The 24,374-nt window shown below is 48.6% G+C and overlaps 2 protein-coding genes across 2 annotated transcripts in view; one reads left to right on the top strand and one right to left on the bottom strand.

Annotated features, from left to right (window-relative positions):
- LOC135915516 (mitochondrial sodium/calcium exchanger protein-like) overlaps positions 1 to 24,374 on the bottom strand; it is a 153,894-nt gene that overhangs the window by 77,277 nt on the left and 52,243 nt on the right. The window lies entirely within an intron of this gene.
- The window catches only part of LOC139056165 (mitochondrial fission process protein 1), a 118,499-nt gene continuing 97,252 nt past the window's right edge, over positions 3,128 to 24,374 (top strand). Inside the window, exon 1 of the mRNA XM_070534135.1 lies at positions 3,128 to 3,135. The gene's annotated coding sequence lies outside the window, so the exon portion shown is untranslated. The remainder of the gene's footprint in view (positions 3,136 to 24,374) is intronic.

The following is a 24,374-nucleotide window of genomic DNA, read 5'->3' on the forward strand; positions in this document are numbered from 1 at the left end:
TTTGGAACGGGGCGGTGGGTTGCGCCACGAAGCTCTTGCTACTATACTGCCTAATATTCTACCTAGGTTAAACAATGAAAAAAGACACACACACAAAAAAAACACTATGAACTACCACGCCCAAATTTTCTGATCCCCTATTGCGAACTGTGCGTTTGTACTTCTCCGTCTTTTGTCGTTTCCCTACTTTTCTTCCACCAATCCTCCAGTCGCCTCTTACTAATGTCTATTGCGGACATGTTTGCTTTACCACAGCTCCCTCTGAACCCAAGGGCTTCAAGGAGGCCCTTGGGTTCATCGACCGCTGGGTAGACGTCTTCACATGCTCAATAAAATAATAAAACATGCTCCGTAGTTTCCCTAGTTTACCGCAGCAAGCACATGCTTCTTCTTCCTTCTTATGTGTCGCTTTATAGGTGCGTGTTCTAAGGCATCCTGATCTCGCTTCGAAAACTAATGAGCTTCTCATTGAGTTATCATAAATGGTTTCTTTCCTGATTTCTTTTTTTTCCTCTTAAGCAGTTACTCATGGCAGGTTTCTTTTCCATTGCCGCCGCCCATGAGATTAATTCAGCTTCTCTGACTTTCCGCTTGACTTTTGTTGTTGTGTTGTCCACCCCACAGGCCGCATACTTGCTGGTAAGCTTCCTAGTTCTTTTCCTCCACTGTGAATCAATGTTTTGCCTGTACAGATACCTGAACACTCTCCCAGCCCATTTACTTTCCTCCATATTCCTCAGCCGTTCTTCATACTCAATTTTACTGCGAGCTTCCCTCACTTCAAAACTAGTCCAGCCCATATCACCCTGCACAGCTTCATTTGTAGTCTTCCCGTGAGCGTCCAATGCGAGGCGGCCCACTGACCTTTGGTTTCCGTCGAGTCCTGATTGTACCCCTGATTTAAAGCAAACTGCATTTCCAAAAGTAAGTCCTGGAACCATTACACCTTTCCAACGCGGACAAACGAGACACAGCGCCACCACCGACCGCAGCAGCGTCTAAACATTCGGGAACCGCGAAGCTCCCCAACCGTGTTGGCACTGTGGCGATCACCCGAATGCAGCCCGCATGCTCCTCGACCTGCGGACCACCTGTGTCTCCCTTCCCTGCTCTCACGAGCCTTTCCCCTAAACCCCATGTAATGGGTGGTTGATCATCAACGGCACCTTGGGACGTTGAGCCTACAGCCTGTGCGAAGAGGGGCCCTCATTGCGGGGATCCTGTGGCCTTTATTGTATACTTCGGGCCCGTTGCACACCCGCACTGAAGAACATGCCGCGAGCGAGGCCCTGGATTGAGGGGCCTTTCCAGCACCTAACATGAAAATTTGTCTCTCTCGGGTGAACGACGGAGGTGCATTTCGAACACCACAATGAGAGAATGAAGTTGGGATATACTTCGCGCGTATTAAAGACTGGAGACATTACGAACTATTGCAAAAAGAGAAAGACGTGTGGCGAAAATCAAAAACACATAAACGCAACACAACAACGGCGTTGTGTCCTGCGTGCTTATCATCGTCGTCATCCGACACTTGCTCATTACTTTCTTTTTTTTATTGTTTTTACAGCGGAGCTGTGCATGGCTAAGGTACCATAGGATTTTCTTGTAGGAACACAAAAACTATCACCAGCGATGGCTCATACACCCGCAAGCAAGCAAAAAATGCGATGGCTCATAGCCTCGTATAAGCTTCATGACCACTCAGTTTGCGTGAGTTAATTGCGGTGACGCTACCCCTGTGGTTGTCTGTGACTTCAATGTGGATGTGTCGGGACCGAAAATGGAGTGGTTCGCGCGTTTCGTGTTGCAGACACATCGCTTGGCATGACCCACCGCGCCGGCCCAACCGACCATGCACCAGCGGCGTACGTGCGTCGATCCGACATGACCCAAAAGAATGCTTTTGCAGTCGCAAGTACGCCGACTAGTGTGTATCACAGCGACCACAGGGCCACTGTGACCGTCGTTACAAAGTGACAATGAGCGATGCCAATAAAGTCTCAACTAAAAGTTTTCTTACCACGATGCATACTGCTCCGCTGGTCACCCGCTGTCGCAGGGCGGTGTGGCCTTTGATTTTTTTTCTTTTTTGCGCTTGTTAGTAATGTCTCAAGCCAAAAAAGGTGGTTGGTGGTCGTCGACGAACAGGCGATAGCGAGTGGCCTTTGTATCGGCGCCTTCTGATAACGTGTGTCTCCACGTGACTTGAGCCGAAACTTAAATATATGCCAGTGCCACGCGGCTGGACAGAACCAACGTGATGTCATTTGTGCCGTCGTTTGAAGCAAGTCGCACTGTCTTCTTCTACGTCGCTTAATTGCACAATTAGTTATTAATTATTCAACTGATTAAATAATGTATTCATAATAGAATCGTCAACGAGAAAATTGTAGAACATCCTCAAACCATCGGCAAGAAAGTACGACCGCCGATGAGCACAAAGTCATGCGAAAAACCAAAAAAGAAAGAAAGTGATTTGCTTTAAAACAAAGGGCAGCGTTCTTCTACGAGGTCGATGACAGCGGAAACCAAGCACTCTCGAGAAAAGTGTTAAAACATAGGGAAGTTTGATGCCGATGACATGGCACGACAGAGTGAGTATGAGACATATGTTTGGCAAGCACTGTGCGGAATTCGAGAATTTCCCGTCCAAGATTGTCAGACATTCGTTTCTTTGGAATATCTTAGGAATACCAACACTTATTGGGCACCTAAAAAAGAGAGAGAGAGAGAGAACGTTGTAAATAACGACTGTTCTGTATTATTCTGCTGCCGAGAAGGGCAGGCTGCTGCCCATTATTTCAAACATAACAGCGAGTCGGCCTAGTTGGAACAGATTCATCTTAAAACGTTTTGTGCACAAACAAACAGGGACAAAGAATAGGGGTAAAACAAGGACGAGCGCTTTCTAACAACTGGTTTTCTTTTTGAAGAACCACCTGCTTAAATACCCACAGATCTGTGCGATCTAGTCAACAGAGCAAGCCTATAGCGCATATGATACCCGCAGATCTGCGCGATCAAGTCAAGAGAGCACGTCAATAGTACATATAACGCTTGAGATAAAAAATTGGCTGAGGCTTAGCTTGGTTAAGCCTAGTCAGATGCGAAGCATATTGGTGGCGAAACTTGGTAAGTAACTTGTCGCCGAGCCGCATAGTGAGCACGTTGCTTGGTCAGACGTTCTTCCCGCTCTTCATCAGTCTCTGTAGCACGCCGCAACCTTCGCTTCTCATTCCAACGAGCAGCTCTGTCTCCAGGCGGCATCTCACCTCGTGAGTGTCTAGCAGAGGCTAACGCAGCTGCTTATATACCGCCGCGACGCCGCGAGCGACGGCGCGAGTTGGAGCCCCGCTTCTCCTCTGTCGTGACGTCACGGTGTCAAGTGGTATTGAAGGCGACACCGCCGCGCCTGAGGAGCTGGGTTGAGCTCTAGTAATATGCTTCGCATAAAAAACGTGGACAAAAGCCACCCGGTCAACATAAAAACAGCAAGGTGCATAAAACAACCACTTACAATAAAATGCGTTACAGATGTGATGATAGAAGCGAAGTTTTTTCATTATTTCAATTTTATCAGTTGTTTTTCATTTACAAGCACCTTAGTTGAATGAGGCCCATTTACGAATGGCGTATTAGATGCATTTAAATGTGCCAGTAAATAAGCCACGTAAATATATCAAGAAACTTCTTTTTTTCTTTTTGCCATCACCACATTATTGAAACTTGACATTTCTCGGCGTTTAGAAACAGAACATTCGATTAGATATTCGGAGTTCGTTTCCTGTCGTATTCGTACTCGATTCAATTCGGAAATTTCAGTTTGAGCGCCCCTGATTCTTTCAAAAAAGGTTGCTAAATGTAGCAATTGAGAAACAAAGAAAGTAGAACATTAAGTTTGCAACTTTGAATATCAGCAATAAAAAGATTACCCGACGATTATGATACTCTCCAATGCGAAATTTGATGGCCGCTATATATGTGTTTTCATTTCGCGATATATTGGCTGGCGCGCACAATCTGTCTCTTGCGGCACCTTGCAAACGGAGCGATGTGTGGCGCCACTGCCTCGCAAATCGCGAGATCGCGAGAGGCGACGCGTGGGTGACGCGTGGGCGCCATTCACAACAGCCGCCGCAGACAGACCTCCGCTCATGTAGCGCTTTGTTTTCATACACGCGATGGATGGATGGATGGATGGATGGATGGATGGATGGATGGATGGATGGATGGATGGATGGATGCTATCAGCGTCCCCTTTGAAACGGTGCGATGGGTTGCGCCACTAGGCTTTTGGTATTATTTTGCCTAATGTGCTATCTATATTGAAAAAAGAGAGAAAAAGAAAAAAAATATAGACATAATTACCAGCATCAAGCTTTCTTAACCGCTATTGTGAACTTTGTTTTTGTACGCCTCCGTTGTCTGTGATCGCGTATACTTTTCTGCCACCAAACTTCCTATCGCCTCTTACTAATTTCTATAACGGACATGTTTACCTTCCCTCTCCTATCGCTGAACCCAAGGGCTTCAAAGAAGCCAGTTGAGCCTAAACCGACCGCTGGATAGATATCGAGGACGCGCGCCTCTCTGGCGCCATCTCGTAGCCATCGTCGCCGCAAAGTCCTTCTTGCGCTGCACTACGCTTTTCGTCTCATCCTTTCGCCATAACCTCCTCGTCCCCGTTCCTCCTCGCGCTCTCTTCCCTGTCGCCGTTTTTCGTCTTCCGCTGTGCTCTGCGTTCGCTCCAATCCTTCGCTGTGTTCGCTCGCTCGGTTACGAGGTACAACGCCGACGCTCGCCGCAGGAACGAGTGCCTAAGGGCAGCGCTCTCAAAAGACAACAGCGATTTTCTGTAAGCAGTACCTATCCAGACATCTAAGCGGAAGAAATTGACACGATATCGAGCGCTCTGAACTAAGCCACTCATTTCTGAGAAGAAAGTTCTCGCCGAGGCTGTACCAGTACCACGCGTTCTGCAAAACATATATCGTTGACCACTTTAGATGCTGTTACAGATGTTGTTCACATAACTGCGATATCTGTTTCGAATGCAGAGACATGTATTGGCATACCTTGTGCTTCATTTCATTTTGTTCTTATTACTTGAATGTTATCCCGTTTTGGCACTTTTTATAAAAATGACATATTGACATGTGAACTCCCTTGTCTTTTACGGGTGAGCGCTTTTACCGTCTAAGAAATGTCATCGCTCAGCGCAGGACGCGCCTACATGTATCGGGAGTTTCTGGAATGTTATCGATGCTTCTATCCGCTGAGTGTCGTCGCCGAACCTTGTGTAATTTGATTGCATGTATGCGCGACGCGAATGGTGCAGATACTTTCTGGAAGACAGGCGGGCACCAGCGGTTACTCTGCAACGTTCGATGGTTCATGTTTAAAAGCCGACGCGCTTGACCCGCTGATCAGATTTCGGCGATCGGCGACTGTGTTCACCGCTGTCACCGTTCTTTGAGCGCAGCCCGTTCTTGTGGGCACAGGTTCGCCCGACAAAAGATAGTTTCGTCTTTCACAGTATTGCTACTGCGTTCTTTACGGTCACTACCACGTGACAATATGTTATTTAAAACAAAAATTACGCTAACTGCTGACAGCAAATACAATAAATTTCATTGAAATACAGGGTGAGGGGAGCATTCACGTACAGTGGTGAGCAGCCTTGTCTAGAGCGCGCCGACGGTGCTCTGCGGAGCAAGTCAGCGCCACCTAACGTTGCGCTCTGGGTTTGAATTATGCGTCCCGCGCGCATGCGCGGCAGAAACAGAGGCATGCCTGCTCATCGCTTCCTTGTCCAGCCACCGCCTTGCGAGTTCGTTTCGTGCCGCCAGGGACGCGCTGCCTGAAATTGTGACGCTGTGACGGCGGCGAGGGCGTCGCCATGCCGCCGTGTTTCACTAGTGTAACGAGACGGCCAGGCCAGCAAGCGCGAGTGATAGCAGATCACCGCGCATTTCTGCACAGTGTAAAGAACGGCGGGTTGCACAACAAGATTGTCACCTTGCCACCCGATTACGACAAGGGGTGCAAGACGCGCACCTCCCGCTCTCCGCCGCTGCAGCTGCGAGGCGTTCAAAGAAGCGACCTTTGCGCTGGAATCCGCCGCCTTCCTCCAGCCCGCTTCGACATTGTGACAAGACGAGTTTGGTGTGTGGACAATGATTCCAGAGTTCCTCAACGCGGCGCTGATCTGACACGCCTGAAGAAGCTACCGCGGGAACGTCTTATTTTTGCGCTCTCACGGTTCAGCATGTTGCAAAACAACGAGCGTCCCTCGAGCGGCGTCGATTTTCCGGAACGGCACCACCTTCAACGCCGTCGCTTGGGCTTCGGAATGTGTGTGCCTTTGTGTCTGAAAACTGGTCTTCAGAGCAGCTGCGAGTTGGTGGTGTGTAAACGAACAGCCGCCGCGTCGTAGGACCAGCGGATCGAGTGTATAAAAACTGTGGTTGTGCGATTGTTGGACGCACTTCTCTTGAGCAGTCATGTTAGACTGGTTCACTTCTCTCATGCAGTCCTGTTGGACTAATACTATTTTTCTCAAACAGTCATGTTAGACTGAGTTAATTTTCTGTAAATAAACCCCTTTTTCCTCGTTCTCGTTGAGAAGCAGTTCTTCACTTCATCAACGATCTCAGCGTAAATAAGGTGGACGACGGCATGGGCCAGCTACCTTCGAATTCATGCCGTACTCCAATCTTGGCAAAGGACCACGGACGAAGGGATTGAGCCCCCAATCCTGACAACTGGCTGACAGCGGTGAGATGGACTTTGCGACATGGTGCTGTATCTGTGGTGAGTGCTTGGTTTTTGCTTTGACTCTCTAGGCTTCATTTTGTGGTTGTTCTGTTTAGAACAGTAGGGAAGCTAGATTGTTGTGTGTTAGCTAGGTTGTTTTCCTAGCTAGATTTAGAGAGCAGAATCAAGGCAGTAAAGCAGCAGTCATGGAGTTAAGGACACTGCTGAGAGACGAGTTGTTGATTGTTGGTGAGGAACTGGGCCTAGATGTACGCAAGGAAATGCTCAAATCGGAATTATTGGAGCTAATTTCCAATCAGGCCAGTGAGCAAGATATTGAAATGGGATTGGAACTTCTCAAAAAGAGAGAGAAACGGGAAAAAGAAAGAGAAGAACGAGACAGAGAAAAACGAGAGAGAGAGGAACGCGATAAAGATCGCGAGATAACAAAAATGCAACTTGAACTTGAAAACAGACGTTTGGAGTTGTCTCAAGGAAGTGAAGGAGCTCTGGGTCGATCAAGTGAGGCAGAATCGTACCGCATGGACAGGCTATTAAAGCCATATGAGGTCGGGACCGACATAGGCTTGTTCCTAAGCAATTTTGAAAGGACTTGCGAAAAGATGAACTTCGGTCCGAGTACATGGCCACAGCGGTTGCTGTCTATGTTGCCGTGTGAGGCGGCGGAAGTAATCGCCAGATTGAGTGTGCAGGATGCATATGATTATGCGAAAGTTAAGGCTAGTCTCCTGAAGAAATACCGCCTTTCAGCCGAAGCTTTTCGGCAAAGGTTTAGGAGCACAGGCAAGAAAGATAGCGAGGGCTATCCGGAGTTTGCATATAGCTTAAAGGCCAACCTAGTCGAGTGGCTTAAAAGCGCGGAAGCGTACGACAGCAGAGACATGATCATTGAATGCATGTGTCTAGAGCAGTTTTACAAAACCATTCCCCAAGCTGTGAAACTGTGGGTGCAAGATAGAGGTAATGTAAACACTGTGGAAAGGGCGGCTGAATTAGCCGAAGAGTACGCAACCCGTAGAAAGTTGAACGCCGAGGAGGGAAACTGGGACGGTCGAAATGGACCGCGGAAGCCATTTCCGTTCAAAAAGGGTGCGCAAGCTAGACGATCCGAGCCTGTAGACATGGCGGAAAAGCCCGCAGAAAAGAGCGAGGAGAAAGTTAACGGAGAAACCGCACAAAAAGAACAGAAAAGAAAATTCGAATCTGTCAGACCAATTCGCTGTTACAAATGCCACAAACTGGGACATATAGCTGTAAACTGCGAGAAGCCAAGCGTAGTTTTTTCCTACGTGGAGGAAAAGGATGAGAATATGGAACTTTTAAGTCCATATCTCCACGACCTGCAAGTTAATGGAAAACCATGCCGAGTGCTAAGAGACAGTGCCGCCACGCTGGACATTGTCCATCCGTCTTACGTGATGGTAGAGGACTTCACCGGAGAAGTAGCATGGATAAAACAGGTTGTAGAAGAACACAGCGTGTGTCTGCCCATGGCCAAAGTCAAAATCAGTGGACCATTCGGGGAGCTAGAGACTGAGGCTGCAGTTTCCAAATTTTTGTCACTGCAGTATCCCTACATCTTTTCGAATCGTTCGAATCAGTTACTGCGTGACAGAGGGCTCAAACTGGGAGAGGGCATAGTACAGGCATTGACCAGAGGCCAAGCTCGTAAGATCGCGGCGCTTTCGGCTGAAAATGCTCAAGCTCCTCCAGCTGAAGCAGAAAAGGGGATAGCTTCAATACCCGAATCCGAGCTAGGCCCGACGGACAAAAGAACAGTTGAGGAGAGCCTGCCAGTTGACCAGCTCAATGAGAGCGTAGCACTAGAGTGTCAGAGTTCTAGCCTGCAGGAAGAGCATGCAGACGCGCTCCCAAGCGAGACAGGGTCGTTATTATCACCGGCCTCAAAGAACTTTGATCAACTCTTACGCGTGGATAGAGAGTCACTGGCAGCTGAGCAAAAGAATGATGAGAGCTTAGCTAAATTACGGGACACAGCTAAAGAAGGCATTGCTAGGCGCAACGTAACGATACATGAGAAAGGAGGATTGTTGTATCGGCATTACAGAGATCGAAAGGGTAGGATTTTAGATCAGTTAGTCATACCTACTAAGTATAGGGAGGACCTTTTGAGTCTTTGTCATGGAAATGGGTGGTCCGGCCACCTAGGCATAAACAAATCAAAGGAAAGATTGCTTATGGAATACTACTGGCCTGGCTGTTTCAAAGATGTAGAAAACTTTGTAAGATCATGCGACGCCTGCCAGCGTTCTGGTAAACCAGGAGAGACTTGGAAAGCTCCACTGAAGGTAGTGCCCTTAATAACAGAGCCTTTCAGACGGCTTGTAATAGACACGGTAGGGCCTCTTCCAAAAACAAAATCAGGCTACAGGTACTTGTTTACCATGCTGTGTCCGGCTACCAAGTTTCCAGAAGCAATCCCTTTGAAAGAGCTCAGCTCCACTGAAGTAGTAGACGCGCTTTTGACAGTGTTTGCACGAGTTGGGTTTCCAGCCGAAATTCAGGCAGATCAAGGGTCAGTATTCACGAGCGCACTGACTTCCACATTCTTGCAAAAGTGCGGGGTAAAGTTAATACACAGTTCTGTCTATCACCCTCAGTCAAACAGTGTAGAGAGGTGGCATTCGGTGCTTAAGCGAGTTTTGCGTGCGCTCTGTTACGAGCACAAGGAGGACTGGGAGAACTGTCTGCCGGCAACCTTGTTTGCTTTGCGAACGGTTCCACATGAAGCGACAGGGTTCTCACCAGCAGAACTAGTGTATGGGAGGACACTCCGTTCTCCATTGAGAATGTTAAGAGAGATGTGGGAGGAAAGAGGGGAGAGTCCAACCGTGGTTGAATACGTGCTAAATTTACTGGAACGGCTAAGCGCAACCCAAGCACTAGTCGGAAAGAACATGGCACTAGCTCAAAAGAACGCCAAATTCTATTACGACAGGAATGCGAGGCTTCGTACGTTTAACGCCGGAGACCAGGTAATGATCCTCAAACCTTCAAGAAAGAACAAGCTTGAAGTTCACTGGGACGGGCCCGTTAAAGTGTTGCACAAACTTTCAGAAACTAACTATGCTTTGAGAATGCCCGGTCGCAGGAAGGAAGTGAGGATATATCACTGTAATTTGATGAAGCCGTATGTAGAGCGGAGCGGAGTCGTTAACTATACTGTCAAAGAGCCGGATGGCATTGGTACCAAGTTTAAGGAGGATAGGGCAACCTCCAACTCTGAAATCGGCCTAGAAGAAGTAGTAGAACACTCGGTAAGCTCGCATGCTCTAAGACCCGAGCAGCTAGATGAGCTAAAAGGGGTGTTAGGGGAATATCTCGACAGATTCAGCGATCGGCCGGGTAGAACCGAACTGATAACGCATGAAATTGAGCTGACCTCTGCCGAACCAGTAAGATCAAAACCTTACAGGGTGTCTCCAAGACAGAGAGAGATTATGGAGGCAGAGATACAGCGCATGCTAGAGTTGGGAGTTATTGAGCCCGCTGAGAGTGACTACACGTCACCGCTAATACTCGTAGAAACCCCTAACAAGGACCCTCGTCCGTGTGTTGACTACAGGAAGTTAAATGCGATCACTAGGGATCAGCTGTACCCGATACCCAACATTGAGGAACGAATTGAAAGAGTTAGCGCTGCTAAATACATTTCAACTATAGATCTCGTGCGGGGGTACTGGCAAGTTCCCCTTTCCGAAAGTGCCAGCCGCTATGCCGCATTCATCTCGCCTGCAGGCACTTTTCGCCCTCTCGCACTCAGCTTCGGGCTGAAGAACGCGCCGTTTAGCTTCTCTAAGTTAATGGATATTGTCCTAAAGGACTTGCAGGAGTTCGCCTTACCTTATCTTGATGATGTGGCCATTTTTTCGGACAGCTGGGAACAACACGTATCGCACCTCAAACAGGTGTTCTCACGGTTGAGGGAAGCCGGCTTAACGATGAAAGCGGAAAAGTGTAGGTTTGGTTGTTCGCAGGTTACTTATCTGGGCCATGTTGTTGGTCAGGGCATGAGACGGCCGGCTGAGCTGAAAATAGCTACGATTGGAGATTTTTCTCAGCCGCGCACGAAAACGGACGTTCGTTCATTTTTGGGACTTGTGGGGTACTATCAACGGTACATTCCGAATTACTCACAATTGGCAAGTCCATTAACAGACGCCCTCCGAAAGGGAGCACCGAGTAACGTACACTGGGATAAGGACAAAGAGAACGCTTTTCAAAGTTTGAAAACGCTATTGGTTTCTCGCCCTGTGCTTCGCGCGCCAGACTACACAAAGGAATTCATAGTTCAATGCGACGCAAGCGACAGAGGTATGGGCGTGGTACTTAGTCAAGTCGGCGACGATAACGAGGAGCATCCTATCCTCTACGCCAGCCGTAAACTAAATGTAAGAGAGGAAGCCTACAGCGCTTCAGAGAAGGAATGCGCTTGTTTGGTTTGGGCCGCCCAGAAGTTGTCGTGTTATTTGTACGGAGCGAAGTTCATCTTCGAGACCGACCACTGTCCTCTGACGTGGCTCAATCAAATGTCACACAAAAACGGCCGCTTGCTCCGATGGAGCCTCACTCTCCAAGAGTACAACTTCTCCGTTAGATATAAGAAGGGAAAGTTGCATAGCAATGCGGATGGTTTGAGCAGGCTAATTTGAATTCTGCGTTTGAGGGTCCCGCCTAAATTTTAGGGTTACTAGTGTTAAATTTATTAAGCGAAGAAGATCCCCTCTCATTTAGCAGGATTCCCTCCATGATTGCTGAATTTGTCAGCAGGAATTTGCTTCAGAAATTGGCATAGTGAAATGCAGCATTTTTTTGTTTCTGCACTTATGTTGTTGTTGTTTTTTTTGAAGCCTAGCGAGTCTAAAGTGAGAGCCAATGCGCGTCATCTCGGCGCAGAGCCGTGTTGTGGGGTTCATTTTGCAGTTGCCTGTCCTTGTTGGATGTTTTGGGGCGGTGACATCAATGCACAAGTGGTCGCTGCGAGCCAAGACATCAATCCCCCCCTGACCAGCAGCCGTTCTCTTCCTGCCTAGCGGTTGTCAGCGCTAGACAGTCGAGACTTTTGGGGCCATGGAGGCGCTGTAAAGAACGGCGGGTTGCACAACAAGATTGTCACCTTGCCACCCGATTACGACAAGGGGTGCAAGACGCGCACCTCCCGCTCTCCGCCGCTGCAGCTGCGAGGCGTTCAAAGAAGCGACCTTTGCGCTGGAATCCGCCGCCTTCCTCCAGCCCGCTTCGACATTGTGACAAGACGAGTTTGGTGTGTGGACAATGATTCCAGAGTTCCTCAACGCGGCGCTGATCTGACACGCCTGAAGAAGCTACCGCGGGAACGTCTTATTTTTGCGCTCTCACGGTTCAGCATGTTGCAAAACAACGAGCGTCCCTCGAGCGGCGTCGATTTTCCGGAACGGCACCACCTTCAACGCCGTCGCTTGGGCTTCGGAATGTGTGTGCCTTTGTGTCTGAAAACTGGTCTTCAGAGCAGCTGCGAGTTGGTGGTGTGTAAACGAACAGCCGCCGCGTCGTAGGACCAGCGGATCGAGTGTATAAAAACTGTGGTTGTGCGATTGTTGGACGCACTTCTCTTGAGCAGTCATGTTAGACTGGTTCACTTCTCTCATGCAGTCCTGTTGGACTAATACTATTTTTCTCAAACAGTCATGTTAGACTGAGTTAATTTTCTGTAAATAAACCCCTTTTTCCTCGTTCTCGTTGAGAAGCAGTTCTTCACTTCATCAACGATCTCAGCGTAAATAAGGTGGACGACGGCATGGGCCAGCTACCTTCGAATTCATGCCGTACTCCAATCTTGGCAAAGGACCACGGACGAAGGGATTGAGCCCCCAATCCTGACAACAGGCCCCACTCACCACGGCCATGTCTTTCAGCGTTTATCTGCACTGAGTATTTAGCTAAGGGCGACAGCCGACGAAAATAGGCGACGAAAACAGACGCCAAACAACCATATAGGCCAAATTCTCGCACTCTTAGCCTGGTCTGCGCCTGAAACGCGCGATCACCCGCTATCACTTCGACGTGCTTCAGAAACGCGCGATCGCCCGATATCACTTGCACTTGCTTGCCTAGCCGCCTCGTGATTCGCGCGAAACGCGTTGGTTTTCCGGCCGCTGTTACATACGGTCTTTAGCTGTTACATATCATTCAGCGCGGCCCTGGCGGACTGAAGCGCAAGCACTGAGGCCGAGAACCCACGAGCAGGCACCGCTTCATTTTGGCCGCGCATGCGCACGAGACGCATAGCTCAAACCCAGAGCGTAACGTTAGGTGGCTCTGATTTGCTCCGCAGGGCACCGTCGGCGCGTTCTAGACAAGGCCGCTCCGTACAGTTCTGCTAATGGAGCCAGTCATATGAGGTAGCCCTTCGTGCTTGCTACCTTACTGGACCTTCAAAGCTTCTCATAATAATTCACGCAAATTTGAAGAATTCTTGCTTTCAAATTCAGTAAAAATAAGTATTCCGGAAGTTTTCTTACAGAACTTCATTCCTGGCTCATTACTTTTATTATAACTACGCTCAGTACCTGTACAGTTAATAGAAAACGAGATATTTGCCCAGAATTACATACATCAAAAGGACGCTTAAGCTTCGCCTGTAAGAGTGCAACGCGATAGATTTCAAAGACCACTGACTGCTTGTGACGCTTCCCGGCAACCGCAGCTTTCGCGCGTACGCGCGCAGGCGAGAGCGAAGGTGCTATATTGCAAGGAACCGAGCGGGCCACACCCCTCGGGTAAGGGTTGTGTGCGTATCACTTTCCGCCTAACAGAATTATGTTTTGCCGGTACATTCAAATTAAACACCGACGTTACCATGTCTGTAGGTTCTGTTTGTGCCATACTTTACCGTTTCTCCGACGTATTTTGCTTTGACGAATTCAATTAGTCCAGTAACCTCTCTGCGCCACGCGGAGGGTCTGCGTGGCTGTGGTTCGGAACGATTCTTCACAAAGCGACGTACGACGCCGATATCGGATTTCTTGCGACACTGGGCCCTTGACGATGTCGCATTGAAACGGCAAGGTTGCACGACGCACAGGCTGAACACGCCCGTTCTCGTCAGGAAAGTGCCGGTACTCGCTCGCAGTACGTTCGTTTCTTCCCTCAGATGCGCACGACCCCCCGGTATGCGAACTTAGCCGGACGTTTCGAGAAAGCTATTGGCATTTCTGCGAGTTATCTTTTAAGATTTCTTCAATTATTTTTCTTTATTTTTAACTGTGTGATTCTACTTGGGATATTTACAGTAGATTTTTTTTCTCTTTTACCGTTTATTTCTGATGAAGTTGTAGAAATTGCGTAATATATGACATGACTCACAGTTTGCCACAATCCTTATACTATCCCCTTTTCACGTCTTGTTAGGAGGTCCCCCCGACAGCTGTTACTTCGGGACCTACGAATGTGTACTTATACCCATCTTGTATTTGATTTGGTCAAAAATAAAGATTGATTGATTGATTGATTGATTGATTGATTGATTGATTGATAAAGGAATGACGCGCTTGGACGGCGCTGATTTGTCGCAGTGAGCGTTGCAGCAGATTAGTGCAGCGGCAGTGCATGTAGGCGAACAGCACGCGCGTCTGGCGTTCGGCAACAAACGCGGCTCCCTTTGGAAACTCCGTCGCGAGCCAATGGACGCGCCTTTCGCGTTCACGCCCTGCCAGCGGCGACAGTCCATCGTCCGACCGCCGAGCACGAAAAGTGCCTGACGGGATTTATCGCTCACGGCCAACGCCGCGGACGCGACACCGACGCCGACGACACCGGCTTTTCTGCGACACGAGCTCCTTAACGCTGTCGCGTTAAAACGCGTGCAGACGAGGGAGCAGAAGAAATCTATCCGCATTAACAAAATTACGGCGTCGCACGCACGACCGCCGATCACGAAAACGCGGGACCAGCGAGCCGAAGAAATCTATCCGCTTTAACGAAATTATGGCGTCGCACGCCCGACTGCGCCTGATAACATTGCGATATGCCCTCTATACGCTATGCACACGGCCCGCAAAATGCGACCCCACCTGGTGCACTTTGTACCGTTCCACAACAATGACGAAGCAGCAATGCAGTCAAACAGATACATGAGCGACCGCCGTGCGATTCACCGGTCTCCCCAACGCAACGACCCCTATAAAGCCACCGCACCGTAGAAATGAGAGATGTGTACATACGCTTTTGCAAAGGTAAACTCTGAATGTGGGCAAAACGAACTTGGGCAGAACGAACTAGAAGAACTCTATGGGTCATCATAGTGGACACGTGCAGACCAAGGCGTGAATGATAACTGGGTATTGTTTCGCGACGAAGTTAAAGTACCACGGGAAAGAGCCACTTAAAAGATAACAGCTGAAAGTGACCACAATCAGTAGGTTACAATGAATGTCAAGCGACATTAAGAAAGAAAGGCTCTACGCTAAAGATACGTGCTCGCAGTAAAACGCAAGAAAACGGGACTTAATACATGAAATTCGACGAAGCTATACAAGCACCAAGTAAAGGCTTAAGAAAAGTTTGTTTAAACTAGCCGTACCAGACGTCCAAAGGAACGAGCAAAGAAAGTTTTGAAAAGCTTGCTGCACTTTTAAGAATACAGCCGTGTCTTGCTTTCGCTATAGTGGCTCGGGTTTGTATGCTGCTCACATTACCGATCTGTTGAATCACTTGAGACGATAAGCGGCGCTGAACGATATCTCCCGATTTTGCACGTGCCTGTAACTTCGCGTCTACGCCTCATGTTGTTCTAACTTCGGAAGGCATTGCGAATGTTTTCGAACGTCTACCGTCATTTTCAAGAGCACGAAGGGTAAGCATAGATACCAAATTACTGAAAATAATTACGCAATATTTTTTCATGAATACTTGCACTTGTTTTCAACTTGGTTATTAATAGGATCCGTGGAACACGTACGGAAGCTAGACCAAGCCACCCTAATAAATGATTCCCTGTCTGAATTGCAGCACGTCAAGGCTGGAGTCCCCGGAGGGCTCAGTCTTAGGACCAACTTTGCTTTTAATATGCATTCATATTTCGCTCTGCACTTTTTTTTTCTTAAATTGGGGTTTTGCGTGCCGACAACACTTTCTGATTATGAGGCACGCCGTACAATATTGTACGTACGTTTATGCAAGACTGACATCGCTGATGAACAAACTTACAACTTTAAACCTGGACACGTAGAAAAGCCACGAATTTATACTTCGCTCCCGGGAACAAGCTAACAAACAGATCAGACTGTGCGCACATAACTTCAATAAAATGTACATTTAAAGCCACTCGATTCATTGCATAGGCTTACTCACCTTATTCAAGCCTAAGCAAAATAAAACAAGGCCTTGGGATTCAACCATCGGAAATCAGAGTGAAAATACTCTCACTTACTTATTTTTATGACGTATACGGCAATCCTATAGTAGTTACACTGGCTATATGGAAAAAAAGCCAGCAAGAATAATGTTTCCGTGCCCATAACGAATATTTGAAGTTGATTCATGCGTTATTTGCATGTTAACTGCTGTCATCCGGTTTTCTTTTCAATGGAATCACCTTCCGATGTCAGTGACCCCCCCCCCCCTTCCCTTTCCATCACCACGTGGCTCGGCTAGCTCGGCGCTGGAGGGTTAGAAAAACAGCGTCAACTGGCCACCCAGGCGGTCGATGTACTCGGCCTGTAGTTGTGCGCTGAATAAAAAGCCTTATACTGGCCTCTAACACTGGCCTTATACGAGTCTGCTCCTGCTCATCAGCCACACAGTCTTTACGGAACGAGATTTATGTACTTCACGACCAAACTGAACGGGCCCGTTCTTACGAACACGCGAGCATTTCTTGATTCAAATACGCGATTCCGATTGCGTAATGCGTTGACGCACATGCGCACTTAGACAAAATTTGCTTTCTGCAATTCTTCGCTCCGTTCCGTCCTACAGCATTACCAGTTATCACGGTGCGCTTAACCACCGACACGCAAGAGGCTCACTTGCCCGGATACAACTGCAAGGCCACACCTTCTCCAACCTCGGTCCTTACCAAGCTATGTACCCCTCTCTGTACTTTACAGATACCCCCAATGTGACGCACATCACCGAAAAATTCCACCCGCATAGCTGTACCCAATCGTGTAACCAAGAAATGAACATTGGGAAGTTCTGATGCCCAGCTCGCTATTACAGGACGAGCGCTGACTTGTTTGTAGGACAAAGGACACGGATAAGGCTACAGAGATCAGGATTCCTGCCACTGGCATCACCCCGGTAGCGTTGCCCCTAGAGTGCCTGAACGGTCCCTCCCTCGCCGCCACACCTGAGCGGCGGCGAGGCAGAGCCCGTTCAGGCACCCTGGTAGCCCCGCTCTACTGGCATCGCCTCGCACAGCTCTGTGGCAGAAACAGGACCCCGGCACGTACCAGGCGTCCCACGACGCTGGCAGGAACACCGGCAGCAGTCGTTGCAGGTGTCGCGGTTAGATGGCGCGCGAGGCGAGACCGACGTTAGACCGACGGAAGAACCGCGAGCGTTTGTCAGGCGCCTAATGGAGGAAGTGGACATGTGTTTACTACTTTGACGTTTAAACTGTTATTTCCACTCCGACCAGTGTACGTATGCCCTCCGGGGTCGGTGCATGCACACAGCTTCTCAGCTGCAACTCTGACGTGGGTGCTCGCAACGCTCGAGCCAGCGGCGGAAACGAGAGCGCTCACCTCACTTCCGGCAGAGCCAACTGAACGGAGTGTCCCTCTTGACTCCGTCACCATTTTATTTTTTTTATTTTTTTGCAGCCTAACGCACTGCGAGTCTCGGGAGACCTTCGTAAACCTCCACACGCAGGCCGCGCATGCGCCGTCGATACCGGGACAGCACGACGGCGACGGCGACGGCGCGAACGCGCTTCGAGTGTCCGTATAATACAGGCAGTGTACAAATCCTCGTCCCAGCGGTGATTGCCTCTGAGTAGCATGATGAGATCTCGAAGGCTATGTTTTTTCCTATCTGCATGCGCCGGAAGCAATTGCGGAGCCGCAAGAGCGTCATACAGGCGCCATGTTTTCGAGGACGCCTAATTGCTGTCGCAGTAAAATCTAACCCAGATCCCTCTCCACCCTACGACGTCTAGTCAGCTCTTCTGTTTCTTTAGGACGTCACACAAAAGTTATGAAAAAGTTCATGATATTCTCCCGTTTAAATTTTTCTCCGGAGGTCTGGGGTGGTGCGTTCATTCAAGCAAAGAAAATGGTGTTACATGCAAAAGTCGACATGCAGACATGCAGTTTACTGGATAGAAGCAATGGAGAATAGGCCAGCCAGGGAACACTATTGCGCCATGTAGGTAGTGGGTCGAGGGCAAGAGTGGGTCGAGGCCAAAAGAACAAAGAAGACCACGCGTCTTCCCTGCTCGCAAGCCAACCCAGAAGGACGCGCTTGCCAAGGCATCGATATGTGGCCCGATTCTCTCTTATTGCTCATTGACTGCTCATGTTACTGCATGCTAGATTTTGCAGGAGTGTCATTATGCAGGCAGTATCAGGCTCCGCAATTAACAACTCTGTGGATTACCGACATCTTCTATACCCTCGGCACAGAGATTTTTGCCAAACACGAAAAACTGAAGTGTCCATCACGAGGCTGCGCTGCCGTATACCTGCGTTGAACTTCTATCTACACAGGTTTGGTTTGGTCCCCTCACCATTGTGCTCATTCTGTGGCGAAGCGGACACAATAGACCATTTCTTGCTGCCCTGCAGGCATTTTTCTATTATAGGAAAACGACTTCTCGAAAACCCGCTTTGCAATATTCGGCTAAGTTTATCAGTGCCTGTGATCCTTTCTTTTGGGGACACCATTATTGGGTTCAGTCACAGAAATGTTTGCTTGGCAATCCGAAATTACCTCATTGAAACCAATCGATTACCACGTTAGACTGATCGCCCTCCCTCACCACCATATCTTTCTTTTATTTATTATTTGTTATTAATTTTTTTCCGTACACGGTTTTCTTCTGATTGTTTTTTTTTCCACACACGAAAAGTTTACTTTTTAAGTTCCAACGTTCAAATTGTTAACTCCCTTGTTTTCATAAATCTAATTTAACCACCCGATTAATGGCCAATCCTCCACTGAGGTTATGTGCCACACCTACTCAGGACAACAACAACAACAACAACCAATAGCCAGCTGCTCGGCGGTTTATTAAACCCCAAGAGTACTTCTGAAGGCTCGTGACAAACTGGTAGAGGTGCTGGGTAGCCCTCACGGATGTTGCGAACCTCTCCAAGGATCCCCACGACGAATCCAGTGCCGGTCGACACTGCCGTGCATCAGGCCAGCCGCAGGATCAGGGGACTAGGCCCGGAAGTCGTCGACGCTACTGTTCCCACCACTTCAACCGGTATGACCAGCGTTTTCGCTCAACCCGCTGCAACCTGTGCGGAGAGCACGACGTTGTACCGGTATACACTTGAGAGCCCACGGATTCCGACGACGTTCCATGGCGCAGTGTTCGAAGACGTCGAAGAGTGGATGGCCGACTTCGACCGCGTGGCCGCCTTGAATCATTGAAACGACGCGGCAAAACTGAGACATGTCTACTTCTACATGGAGGACGGCGCGGGTACATGGTTACGGAACCGTGAGGAGCAACTGAAGTAGTGGGACGAATTTCGTCGTCGGCTTCTAGAGACCTACACCAGTGCTGATAGCCACGAACGAGCAGGCCCGCGTCCAGTTGCCGAAAGAAACTGTGACCACGTACGTTGAAGACATAGCGCGCTTCTTCAGAGGAGCTGATCCAGGAATGACGGAGGAGAAGTTACGCCATCTGATGCGCGGGGTCAAGGAGCAGCTCTTTGCTGGTCTCGTGCGGAGCCCTCCGAAGACGGTCGCGGAGTTCTTGTCCGAGGCCGTGACCATGGAAAAGATGCATGGTCACGGTCATCACGGCATGGTTAAAATTTACATGCTCATAATTACCGATATGCACCGCAGTATAACTTTATACGGCACGTTTCTAAGGCAACACCGCATTCACTAGAGGCGTTTTTGTCCCGCCATGAACCACCCAACTCATGGCTGAGTGGTAGTGTCTCCGTCTCACACTCCGGAGACCCTGGTTCGAGTCCCACCCCGCCCATCTTGCAAGTTGTTTTTACTTATGAATTGCCTTCCGGAATTTTTCGCTCACGGCTAACGCCGCCGACGACACCGGCTTTTCTCCGACACTTGCTCCTTAACGCTGTCGCGTTAAAAGGAAACTAAATAATCAATTGAACCGAGAAAGTGAAAAGCTTTATGATAATTTAAAAGGCAAAGTATTGTGTCCGAAGCCACGTATCTCGGAGTCTCCGAGGGGATATCTTTTCAGGTGCGATTGGCTCGTAACGCGTGGCAATGCGGCAGAAACGATTCAAGAATATTCTGATGGAACATCCGAGTAACCGTCAAGCCACAAATGTAAATCTATTTGGCGACAGAGGTCATGCCGCCTTCTTTTTTTGTTTCCTACAATTTGCGCACTAATAAAAAAGAAAAAAGCTTTCCTCGCCTAAACAATGTCTCAGTGACCCGCCCGAGCAGCCACTCTGTTTGCAGCTCAGAGGTCATTCGCCCCAAAAGTATCGTTTCCCGCCTCTGTTAAGAGCAGCACGCCGTGCCAAACAGTGGCAGCTGTTTTCTCCCCTCTCGAATAGCCTGGCCGTGGCTCAGTTCGAAGGCACTCTACGTTTTCAGTAGAGTAACAGCGAAAATACTACATACTGTCACGTGCGGAGGAAAAAACAACGAAAGAAAAGGAAGCGACAATATAAAATCGGCAACGCGAAAACAGCGAAATAAAGATAAGGGCGGTGAGGAGGCAATCAACCTTGTCCCAATTTATGTTCTCGCGTCAGGAGAGCTGTCTGAACGTTTCAGAATCAAAGGTAAACACGGTCGCCCGTGGCACATGCTGGAGCGCGGACGCGAGCTCTTGCGGCCGCACTGCAACCTCGGTAGGTTTGGACTGCATGACTGGAATGCGCCGAGTCGAGGCAAGCGTGGGTGTCGTAAGCGTTGTTCAGTGTCAGGGCGGAGAGGGAACGGACCTTTTGGTAAATAAGAAGAACGCCAGACCGTGTACGTGAGCGGAAGGAATTTAATGGCTCGGATATTTGCTCAGACCGAGCAAGTGGACGAGGCGATGTGACAAGTCCGGGTGGCTTAGATAAACAAGAAAAGACAGACAGACAGACAGACAGACAGACAGACAGACAGACAGACAGACAGACAGACAGACAGACAGACAGACAGACAGACAGACAGACAGACAGACAGACAGACAGACAGACAGACAGACAGAAAAGTAGATAGATAGATAGATAGATAGATAGATAGATAGATAGATAGATAGATAGATAGATAGATAGATAGATAGATAGATAGATAGATAGATAGATAGATAGATAGATAGATAGATATAGATAGATATAGATAGATAGATAGATAGATAGATAGATAGATAGATAGATAGATAGATAGATAGATAGATAGATAGATAGATAGATAGATAGATAGATAGATAGATAGATAGATAGATAGATAGATAGATAGATAGATAGATAGATAGGACTGATTTATCTGTCTATCTCCATAAAGGTTGGCGGTGTTCGGGTCACCAGCCTTTACAAATGTAGTAGAACAACTCGACAGCAAACGCCTCTACAACAAAATAACATGTATAACGAAGGATTAATTATACGTCGCGGTCGAATTCCCATTTTCTTCGTATGTATTGCGAACGCCTCTACAAACTAAGAATACTACAGCAAACCTGCCTGTACAAACGAGGAATTAGACGTCTTTTAGATTTGTCATCTCCCACTTTTTTTCCTCCTTCCTCCCCTCTTCCCTATCTTCCGTTTCTACGTTTCTGTCTCCTCCTTTCTGAAGAGTATAGGCAGGTATAGGTTCCCCTTCCGGTGGCAGTTGCCAGCCTGCTCCTCGCTTTCCCTTTCATTCCATGTGTACATATGTTTTGAAATCAAATAACAATAATAATAGTAATAATAATAATAATATTAATAATAATAGTAGTAGTAGTAGTAGTGGTAGTAGTAGTAGTAGTAGTAGTAGTAGTAGTAGTAGTAGTAGTAGTAGTAGTAGTAGTAGTAGCAGTAGTAGTAGTAGTCCCCGACCACATGAATTGTACCTTTACAATGAACGTCACGCAGCGGTCCAGCCACTGGCCTCCTCGGAACGGGCGCCACTTGGTTGCGCCCTGCACCATAGCACTGACAGCAGCACCAGCGACCCGCTCGAAGATCAAGCCGACGTGACGCGATTATTCGGCCCCTGCCGCCCTGCTCCGAGAATCTGCTCAACTCGTATACGCTGCCTGTCGTAACGGAACGGCGGGCGCTACGGCTGACGAATACGTCGCAGTTGTACGACGACTAATCGTCACTGACGACACCGACGACGCCTTCAAAGCCATATGTAGGGCGGGAAGGACGCGAATGCCAGCGAAGGCTACAGTGACGAAGAGCACGTTAACAAACCGCGAGTATTTCGACGGAGAGGGAGTCGACAGCGGGACTCGAACGAGTTGCAGCTATTATCTTGCGTAGCTCTTACGTTTCGCCGAGGAGCGCACCCTGAACCTCGACGCAACAAGGTCTAGCGTTTTGCCAGAGGAAGCGTGCATACGCATACGAAAAAAGCGACTCATTTCGCCAAGTCTGCTTTGATCGAATTCATGTTCAATGAATGTTTTCGTTGGGAACGTGCCTCTAGAATGCTCTATCGTGAACGCCGCGGTGTGCGATCTTTACAACGAAGTGACCAGTATAACGAAAGGTTCTGAGCACATCGTTCTAAAGGCGTTCGACTGCGAAACACGTGTACACTGTCCTACGGTTCTACAGGCTACGGTCACAAATTGCTCAAACATTCGATGTTTTCTCGAGTGTTGCGTTGCGTAAACTTTTGACGCTGACTGCCCCTTGCGCCGTGCATTAAAGCAATCGACTAACACGCTTCTAATTCGCCCATATCTATCCTATTTATCACATATAGATCAACAAAAAAGAGACGATACACGAAAGAAGAAATTAACGCCAAGGTTCTTGTGAAGAACGGTAGTCCGCAGCTCGCAATCAAAAACACGTTCGTCCTTGATCCGGAATCCGAGATTATTCTTCTACGCAGTATGCGAGACGTAATATCTTATCGTTGCCGGATATAAAGCCCGACAAAGCGGAACTTTCGTTATATGGCCATTGTTTTTGTTTTTGTTTTCTTTCCCAGCTGATTAGGCCGTCACTGCGGTTGCAAGCTCGCGTCCACTTGACCCTGAAATGGTCGATCGGGCCAATCAGACCCCATTCGGACATTGTCGGCACGCGCTGACAGAGGACCTGTATCAGCGTACAGTGATGTCCGTCGCGTGTCGTCACGCAAGAACCGTCTCTTCATTGGCGACGAGCCAATGAAGAGACGGATAAAGGGGGCAGGACCTCTGTCAAGCTCACGAGCTTTTAGTCCTGTCTCCTTCTCTGTCCAAGAGAAAAATAAAGACTGCATTGAATTGAATTGAATTGAAACGAAGGGATGATGCGCATAACCAAAGGGGAGAGTTGAGCTTGTTTTTGTTAGTGGCGTCGGCGTGTGCGCTGACAGAGTTTTCTGCGCGATTAAATAGTTAACGGAGAGAGAGAGAGAGAGAGAGAGAGAGAGAGAGAGAGACGGCACATGACGGAGCAACAAGAAACTTCAGGAACAAGCCACTTAAAAAAAATAAATAAGAACACCTGATGCGAGATCGTCCGAGACACCAGTCAATCCGCAAACGCAGCGTGGGCGGCAATGCCAGCGAGGAATCCAGTCTGTCTTTGAACTAGCCACAGCATTTTTTTTATGGGGTTTTACGTGCCAAAACCACTTTCTGATTACGAGGCACGCCGTAGCGGAGGACTCCGGAAATTTCGACCACCCGGGGTCCTTTAACGTGCACCTAAATCTAAGTACGCGGGTGTTTTCGCATTTCGCCCCCATCGAAATGCGGCCGCCGCGGCCGGGATTCGATCGCGCGACCTCGTGCTCAGCAGCCCAACACCATAGCCACTGAGCAACCACGACAAGTCCACGGCAATTGCGCGGACGTTTACTTTTAGTGGCCGAAGCTCGCTGCATTCGTCCATGCGATGAAGGCAAACCAGGGCATCGCCTCCACGGCAATCGCCCACGAAGGGAACCACATGCACCAAGACCCCCATGAGGGCTATCCGCAAGTAATGCTTAAGGGTTGTAAAGGGTGGGAAAGGGGGGGGGCAGTAAACAAAAAAAAATCGATAATAAGTTTTTGACGTCAGAGAGAGAGATGTCGGCCTGAGCCAACATGCTCTGCCGTCCTGCAATAGAAAAATAGCGAAATCGGCACAACAATTATAAGCAACGCACACAGGAGGGGAAGACGAGCGCTTTACTCACAACTGCTGAATAGCGGGAAGGGTTTCTGCGCCACGTATCACCTTCCCACGCCGCGCGTACAATAAAGATTCAAAAACGACGCCGGAAGA

This window comes from Dermacentor albipictus, chromosome 2 (assembly GCF_038994185.2).
Source record: "Dermacentor albipictus isolate Rhodes 1998 colony chromosome 2, USDA_Dalb.pri_finalv2, whole genome shotgun sequence".
Classification (NCBI taxonomy): domain Eukaryota; kingdom Metazoa; phylum Arthropoda; class Arachnida; order Ixodida; family Ixodidae; genus Dermacentor; species Dermacentor albipictus.